Source organism: Onychomys torridus, chromosome 3, assembly GCF_903995425.1.
Source record: "Onychomys torridus chromosome 3, mOncTor1.1, whole genome shotgun sequence".
In the NCBI taxonomy this organism is placed as follows: Eukaryota; Metazoa; Chordata; class Mammalia; order Rodentia; family Cricetidae; genus Onychomys; species Onychomys torridus.
The window spans coordinates 145,398,102-145,407,072 of record NC_050445.1 but is presented as its reverse complement, the minus strand read 5'-3'; positions in this window follow the sequence as shown (position 1 = coordinate 145,407,072).

Here is an 8,971-nt window from a genome sequence, read left to right as displayed (position 1 = left end):
ACTCTCATTTGTTAGTAAAGAGCACTGACTCACCTATAGCTGTGCAGGAAGAGATTTGGTGGGAGACCCAGACTAGGAGGATGCTGGGAAGAAGAAAGGTGGAGTCTTGGGAGTCTTTAGTCAGACACAGAGGAAGCAGGACATGTAGAAAATGAGGTTACAAGCCGTGAGCCATGTGGTAGAACTTAGATAAGAAATAAGGGTTAATTTGAGTTGTAAGACCTAGTTAGTAACAAGCCTAAGCTATTGGCCAAGCATTTATACTTAATAATAAGTCTCTGTGTGGTTATTTGGGAGCAGGCTGGCAGTCCCAACAAAAACTCCACCTACAATCTAAGAAAATGATTTAAGATCTAAAAAGATTATTTTTAGGTTGGTGATACAAGTTATGTTAGAACATGGTTTAGATATAAAATTCTGGACTTACCAAGATAGGATAGAGATATAGGATAGATAGAGTAATTTCTCTGAATTTGCCAAATACAAATGGACTGGATGTTGTGAATCTAATCCTGACTTGATAATTGTTCTTACTGTATATAGTTTTACTGTGTTAGAGTTAAAAATGTTTCCTTATTATTTAGATTAAAAAGGGGGAAATGTGGGATATTTGAGCAAACTGTGTAAAGATATGTTGCTGTTTTATCTTGCCTGCTAAAGGCATCTGATTGGTTTAATAAAGAGCCAATGTTGGGTGGTGGTGGCACACACCTTTAATCTCAGCACTCGGGAGGCAGAGCCAGGTGGATTTCTGTGAGTTTGAGGCCAGCCTGGGCTACAGAGTGGGTCCCAGGAGAGGTGCAAAGCTACACAGAGAAACCCTGTCTCAAAAAACAAAAAAACAAAAAACAAAAAAAACAACAACAACAACAAAAAAAGGAGCCAAATGGTCAATAGCTAGTCAGGAGAGTTTAGATGGGACTTCTAGGCAGGGGTAGGAACTCTGGGAAGAAGAGAGAGGGATTTAGCTAGCGAAAGATGGAGGAGTTAGACATATAGTATGGAGGAGAGGTAATGAGCCACATGGCAGAATGTAGATTAATATAAATGGGTTAATTTAAGTTATAAGAGCTAATGGGACAAGCCTAAGCTAAGGCTAGTGAATAATAAGTTTCCATGTCATTATTTGGGGGCTGGTGGTCCCAAAAGAAAGTCAAACTACAAGAGGGACTAACCCTGGTTCAGTTGTTTAACAATGTCAGAGCTGCTGTCTCTAAATTCAATTATTTGTCTTTTCCTTCTGATCCCGAGATGATTGCTAGCCTTTCAAGGGACATGATAGCTAATATGTGTATGTGTTCATTTTTATGGGGAAAGATAAGGGGAAAAATCCTGCAGATGTTTACTAATGTCTTATTGATCCACCCAAGCTACACAGACAGCCTAGCTGCAAAGGAGTCTGGGAAAGTGACCCAGACAGCCACTATCACCCATCTTTTGAGATTATACCTCTTCCTACCCAGAAGAGAATTTCATTAAACAGAAAGAAGAGCATAATGGGTAACACAGAAGAGACCAGATGTCCACAGCCTGGCAAACCAGAATGAGTTTTCTTCCTTATGGATTATTAGCACAACTTCCCCATGTTTTCCTCTGGTATTTCTGTGGTTTAAACTTTCCATATTTAAATCTTTGAATTTATTTTAAAAATTTTACTACATTTTTTGTGTGTGCTTGTGAGTATGTGTGTGTGTGTGTGTGTGTGTGTGTGTGTGCAGGTCAGAGGACAACTTGAAGGAGTCAGTTCTTGCCTTCTACCATGTGGGTCCTGGGGATCAAACTTAGGTTGTCAGGCTTGGGGGCAAGTGCCTTTACCTACTGAGCCACTTCACCAGTTCTATTTTATTTTATTGTCAGAGTATTGAATCAAAATTTTCCTCAGGTGGAAATGAAGTTTAGCAGCACTTACTAAGCAATCCAGCTTTTTCTCACTGATTCTCTTTTCATCTTGTACAGAATTCCTACTCAAATTTGAATCTATTTCTTTATTTCCTAGTCTAGTCTGTTGATACATTCATAAAACAGTAAGCTCTAATAAGCTAATCTCATGAGGCTAGACCACTTTCACTAACGCCCCCCCCCCCCCCCCCCCCCCCCCCCCCCCCCCCCCCCCCCCCCCCGCGCAGAATGCCCATGTAGCTTAGACTGGCTTCAAACCTGAGACCCTTCTTAGCCCTCTATGTACTGGGATCACAGGAGCAGGACACCCAGCATGGCTTCCTGGCATTTCTTCTATCTTTATTTTTCCATTGAACTTGCAAATTATTTGATTGAATTAAGAAAATTCTGTTGATATTTATGATAAAGATAAACATTCTAGATTAGTTTAGGAACTCCATTCAGCAATGTGAAATCTTCAATTTTTGGAACACATGTCATTTTCATCTGTTTGAGATTTATTTGGGAGGAAATGAGATTATCTGTCCTTCAGTAGTGTTATAGAATTTGATGCACTTTTTCCTCCTATGTATTTTCTCTTTTGTTACTATTCTAAGTGTGATCTTTCCAGCCGTTAGAAAGTCTAAGCAGATATTGTTTATATGCAAAGGTTTTTTACTTTTGAATGTTAATTTCTTTAAGTTTTATTTTTAATTACATGTACATTAATGTGTCTGTGCATGTGTAATCACAGGTGCCTTCAGAGTCCAGAAGAGGGTATCAGATTATCTAGAACTTGTGAATGGACATTTCCTGTCCCGACCACTGTTGCCTAATACCTGGCAGCTATTTCCCAAATTACTACACAGAAGTTTTTATTAATTATAAATGTTCAGTCAATAGCTCTGGCTTGTTACTAAATAGCTCTTACAACTTAAATCAACCTATTAATCTATGTATTGCCACATGATTCATGGCCTTTTCTGTTCTCTAGCATGTCTTGCTTCCTGAGCAGCTGGCCGGCATCTCTTGACTCCACCATCTTCTTTCCTTCATTCTCAGTTTGGCTTTCCCACCTAACTTCCTGCCCAGCTACCAGCCTGTCAGCTTTTTATTAACCCATGAGAATAATACATATTCATAGTGTAGAGAAGGATTGTTCCACAGCAAGAACTGGCATGACAGGTGATAGTGAACCTCCTGATGTGGGTGCTGAGAGTCAAATTTGGGTCCCCTGGAAGAGCAGCAAATGCTTTTAATGCTGAGCGATCTTTCCAGCCCCTTGCATGTTTCTATTTAGACATTTTCTTTCTATTATCTTAAATAAATTTTGGTAGATATTTTTGGTGAGTTCTCCAGGCAAAAACCACCAGACTGAAGTGCCGCGCATGATAGAGGGAGTCACCCAAGCTGGTGCTTTCTGAAGTGAAGCCATGGACCTCCAGATGCCTGTACACAGCTTCCTGGAAGAGAATGTGCATCTAAAAGCCGAGTTTCCATTCACCTGTTCTTGTCAGCACCTTCAAGATCCAACTCATAGATTCTTCTGCAGAATCTCATTTTAGACTGGGAGATGGGACACACAACGACACACAATGACACAAACTGACAAAACAAAACCAACTTCCTGATTCAGAATTTACAAAGGAGAAAAATGTAGATGATGTAAAGAGGGAAAATAGTGTTTCTGCTTCTGGAAAAGCTTAATGTAGGCACCGAAGCCCAAGGTCACCAGAGGCTTTAAGTCTGCGAGTAAGTATGTGCTGCTGTTACCTTAGCAACAAAGGGACTAAATCCCAATTAACTCGTTCCTCCTCCAGGTTGTGCTCTTGAACTTGGGAGGATGACATACATTTTTTCCTTCCTCCCTTCCTTCCTTCCTTCCTTCCTTCCTTCCTTCCTTCCTTCCTGCCTGCCTCTCTCCCCCCTCTAATTTTTAAATGCCAGTTTCAACTTCCTAAAAGGAGCTTATAATGGACTGGAAACAAACTGCATTTGGAAGCTGGAAAATGTGTGAGTGGCTGTGCACACTGACAAAGATGTCTGGGAGGGACCCCAGAGGGTTAGGGGTAGGATTACAGTAAAGATCCTCCACCCTCCAATGCAGCACTGGCTCTCCAGGGAGTTTGAAGGATGTTACAGTGTAGTCTAATTACCTCTCCCAGCTACTCTGGCCCATCACTGTCAGTCCAAAGGAAGCTCTGGGTTGGGGCTGTTAAATGCAGGAGTTGGAACAATGAGAGACCTGTTCTAGCATTCCCCAGACATCACATAATGGAAACTCGGGTCTTCTCTGAATTCTCTCTCCAGGTGAGATGACATTGGCTAGGATTCCTCTTGCCTCCCTATTTGAATCAGCTTTGATTTCCTCCTTGTGTGAGAGAAAGTGAATCCCACATTCTTTTATGCCACAATTGACAATACCTGCTTTGTGGATTCAGCTGTCCCTCCATTGCTTGTTCCTGGGGAAGGGTGAAAAGTGATAAGCTGGAAACCAGACCCACGGAGCTGGGCTTGGCTGCAAACCAATGACCCCAAAGCAAACAAGCCTTATCGACTTTCGTTAGATCAATTCTCGTCCCTGAACTGTGTGATTTTCCCAAGCTACAGTCCTTGTCATGTCCCTAGACGCAGACACATACTGAAAACGTGAACTGCAGGTGACCATGTTGGGGCTTGAGAAGGTGTCAATGATAGATTCCCATCTTTGTGGCTGTTGGTAGTGACAACTCTTAGAAGGTCTGAAAGTGTTCCAGTTGCTTCTGTTGTGATGGCAAAGGAAGAAAGGCAGAAAGGAAGAATCCCCCTAAATGGAAGAAGAGCAATGGAGGATACAGTTGGTTTCACAGGGTTGTTACTGTTGTTGTTCACATCAGGACCGTTCCTCACATCCAGAGGAAAGGATTGGAGCTTCTGTGGGTGCACAGATCACATGTCTGAATCCAGAGCTTCTGTGGGTGAGAAATTCAGTGAGTGAGGAACTTACCTAACTCCATTTTGAAGGCAGGTGCCACTATGCTGTACTGTTGAAAACAAGTTTCCATTTACTGTAAAAGCTGAGTTGCTGCTTTTAAATCTGTTTCCTGGAGCCTGATCTGTACCAATCCATGGCTTTGACTTGTCTTTGAGAAAACCCTTACCCTCCCTGACCTTTTAATCACTCTGCCCAGTCACATGGTGACCACATGGTGTTTGAGATTTTTCTGTACTCACTTATGGCCCCACTGTCTCTCTTCTGCAAACCTGCTTTGCAACTAGTCATGATTTTACTCCTTAAAAGGGGCCCAAGAAGTGACCTGGAGGCTGCTTTCTTTAACATGACTTAGGAGGCAACCGCTGGACAGCTCTTGGGTGCACCCCCAATAAAATCAAGCTTGCTTCAAATTTGGCTCAAATTGTGGTAGTGGTCTTATTATCATCTGGTGGGTTTAGTAGGAGAGATACTAAGTCCCTCCCAGGAACCCTTATAGCACAAGCAAAGAACGAACAGGTCTTAAAATTGATTGTAGAAGATGTCCTTGGAGATCTCTGTTGCTTCTCAGGTGGATGGTGGTGTGTGTGAAGGAGAAAGGTATGAAGAACTTGAAGATGTGGGTGAGAGAGAAGAGGTTGTAGAAATAGAAGAATTACTGAAGGATGGGCAACCTGAGGTTGTCCTGAGTGGGGACAAAATCTCAATCATCAAAAACAAGTGAAAATTTTTAAGTATCTGTTTCACCATTCAAATACTTACAAAAATGATAAAGCTTATCAACAAAAAGTTTTAATAAAAAATTTTTAAAGGCAAGTCTATAATCCCAGTGTTTGGGGCCAGAGGATTATAAATTTGAGACTAGTCTGGGCTATATAGAAGACATTTTCTTGAAAAAAGTAAAAGTCATCCGGTCAACATACTATTGAAGAACAGGAACAAAGTTGGAGAATTGACATTGACTGGCTTCAAGCCTTACAATAAGGCCACAGTAGTTAAGACAATGCAGGGTAGATGAAAAAAAAAAATCAATGGAACAGAACAGGGAGTACAGAAAAGTGCTAACTGATCTTTAGAACAGGAACTAAAATTGAAAGAGGATACTTTTTTTTTCTTCAGCAAATGATTCTGGAGCAACTGGATGTCCAGACAAATAGATGAAGTATCTTCACAGGCTTTTCGCCATTAACAGAAATTAACCTAAGATGAATGAAAGACCTAAATGTAAAATGCAAAACTATAACACCCCTAAGACAAGGGAAGTCCAGATGACCCAGGAGTTTAACACCAAAGGTACAAGCCGTGGAGGAAGCATGGATGGCCTGGACCGCATTAAAGTTAAACCCTCCCACTCTGAAAGACCTAGAATGGGAGAAATAACCTAGAATGGGAGAACATGTTTGCAAAGGACACACCAGATCATTATTCAAGACATACAAAGAACTTATAAAACTCAACAGTAAGGAGACAAAAACATGATCATAATAAGCAGTGACTTGGGCATCTCCTCAGAGAAGACAGACAATGGACACATACAAAGATGCTCAATGTCACATGCTGTCAAGGGAAATGCAAATCAAAGCAGTATTAGAACCAAATCAAAACAGACAACAGTCAAAGCTGGTGAAGATGAGGAGAGAAATGTTCCTTTTTTGACTGTGAAAATACTAGGCAGTACAGCCATTTTGGAAAATGGTTTATTACTTCCACAAAATATCTAAACACACTCTAACCACATGATATAGGAGTTACAACTCCTTAGTATTTATACAAAAGAAAGAAAATAGCCACACAAAAGCATGCTTACGGAAGTCCATAACAGACTTTATGCAGACCTGCAGAAGCTTGGAGGCAACCATGATAACGTTCAATTGAGCAAACTGGGGCATGTCTGTATAGCAACGTGTTACTCAGTCTAGAGCTGTCAAGCCATGAAAGGACACAGAAGAAACCTCACTAGCTACCAATAAGTGAATATCAACAAGAGACGGCCACATGCTGTGATTCCAACCCCGACTCTCTGGAAAGACAAACTATGGCGAAAAAATAAATAAATAAATAAAAAATAAAAATCGAGGATACCAGGGCTTTGGAAAGAGAAGGATGAGTGGGTGGAACATAAGGAATTTCTGGGGCAGTGAAACTCTCCTGTGGGAAACAATATTCCTGGATATGTGACACTGTAAATGGCAATGGTAATAGATACGAACTCTGAACTGTGGACCTCAGAAGTAGTGTTGTGTCCCAGGTTAATGTTTGTTGACCCATGAGCCATTGTGGTGAAGAACACTGGCAACAGGGCTTAGAGACAGCCAGGGTGTGTGTGTGTGTGTGTGTGTGTGTGTGTGTGTGTGTGTGTGTGTGTGTGTGTGTTTAGGACAGAGGTCCTCTTGTTCTCCACCTTAGTTTTGAGATAGGATCTCTCACTGGGCCTAGACCTTGCTGTTTCAGCTAGTCTGGCTGGTCAGCAAGTCCCTGGTTTCCACTTATCTCTGCTTCCCCAGCACTGGGATTACAGAGGTGCTCTGCTATGCATGGCTTTTTCAGGGATATTGGGGATCTGAACAGGGTTCTCACACTTGTGCAGCAATCTTTTTACCCACCAAGCCATCTCCTTAGCTCCATAAATAGGGCATTCATGATCCCTCTTTCTTGAGAGTATTTTGCAATAAAATGACATCACATCATCCTCAGTCTAGCCTTCCTGGACTTAAGAAAATGAGGTGGGGTGGGGAGCAACAGGTCAGAAGCCTACTAATCGCCCTGGGAGACAATGTACTCCTTGAAATAAGTACCATCTGTAGCAATGTAGTGCTTACTATGGTTGGAAATTGAGTTTCTGCACGTGCAATAGGAAATGACCTTTGCTGATGCACTTTCATGGAGTGCCCAGCACACTAGGAACAGTAGGAAAGGCTCAGTGGCTTTCTGCAGAAGTGACGCACACATTTTGATGAAGGACTCGTGGGTGGAGTGCCTCAGCCACACAGTATGCCCCACTTCAGTCTGTTATCATCATCACTCTATGGGGCTGAGCACACAGAAGCTGGTGTGGAGAGCTTTCAAAGCATCAGCACACTTTTTAAAACCAAAATAGGCAAGCACAACTTTTTTTTTTAGGCAGGGTGTTGCAATGTAATGCAGGCTGGCCTCAAACTCATGGTTGCCTTGCCTTGGCCTCCTGGGTGCTGAGATTATAGGCATATGCCACCCAGGACTAGAAAAGTGAATTTTTTGAGTGTAGATTTATGGTTCTATTTTGGGATGCCTACCTATTAAACCCTGAGTTTTGAAGAACCAAGATGTCAGATGTTAGGTGTTTTCTTAGTGCATTTTCTGTTGCTATAACAGAATACTCAAGACTGGGTAATTCATTAAAAAAAAAAAAGAAGTCTGTTTAGTCCTTGGTTTTGGAAAATTCAAGGCTTAGGGCTACATGCTCCAAGGGCTTCATGTTGTATCATAGCAGCAGGAAAGGAGCAGAAGGGCAGAGGGAGGGCACCAGCAGCAGAAATGGCATGGGGATGACTTTGCTTTAGGATGCCTGCTGTAGCTAACAAATCAAGACCAGAATTAATTTGCTCATAAGGCCGCTCTCTACCTCTGAGATCCAAACATAGTACAAGGCTCTACCTCCTGATACTATCTCAAGGAGGAATCAAGTGTCCGTGTGGGTTTTGGTGGGGGCAAACCATACTCTAACTGGCAGAGACCAGCTGTAGATTATATAGAAGGACTTAATGATATTCACCTAGATAAGTCAGGGAATGACCTTAAAGAGATGTCCCTCTAGAGAAAGTTGTTTACATTGGTTCATTCAGTCTAATAAATATTTATTCGGTCATTTAGAGCAGGCCTGAAACTTAATGAGATTTTTGGCTTTGTTGGATATAAGCTAAAAGGAAGAGATTATTCATAAGGTACTAAAAAGAGTGATCAAGGGATATTCAGACTTCATTTTCAGAATAAATAAAATCAAGCCCTTGATTGATAGTTGCTTCTCAAAGTACGCCCAAATCTAGTTGGTTCATGATATGCTATATGACTCCTTGAGATTTTACAATGAGAGCATAATTTCCTACCCCTGGCTCCATACTCCTGAAAGACCAGTAACTTTGAAAC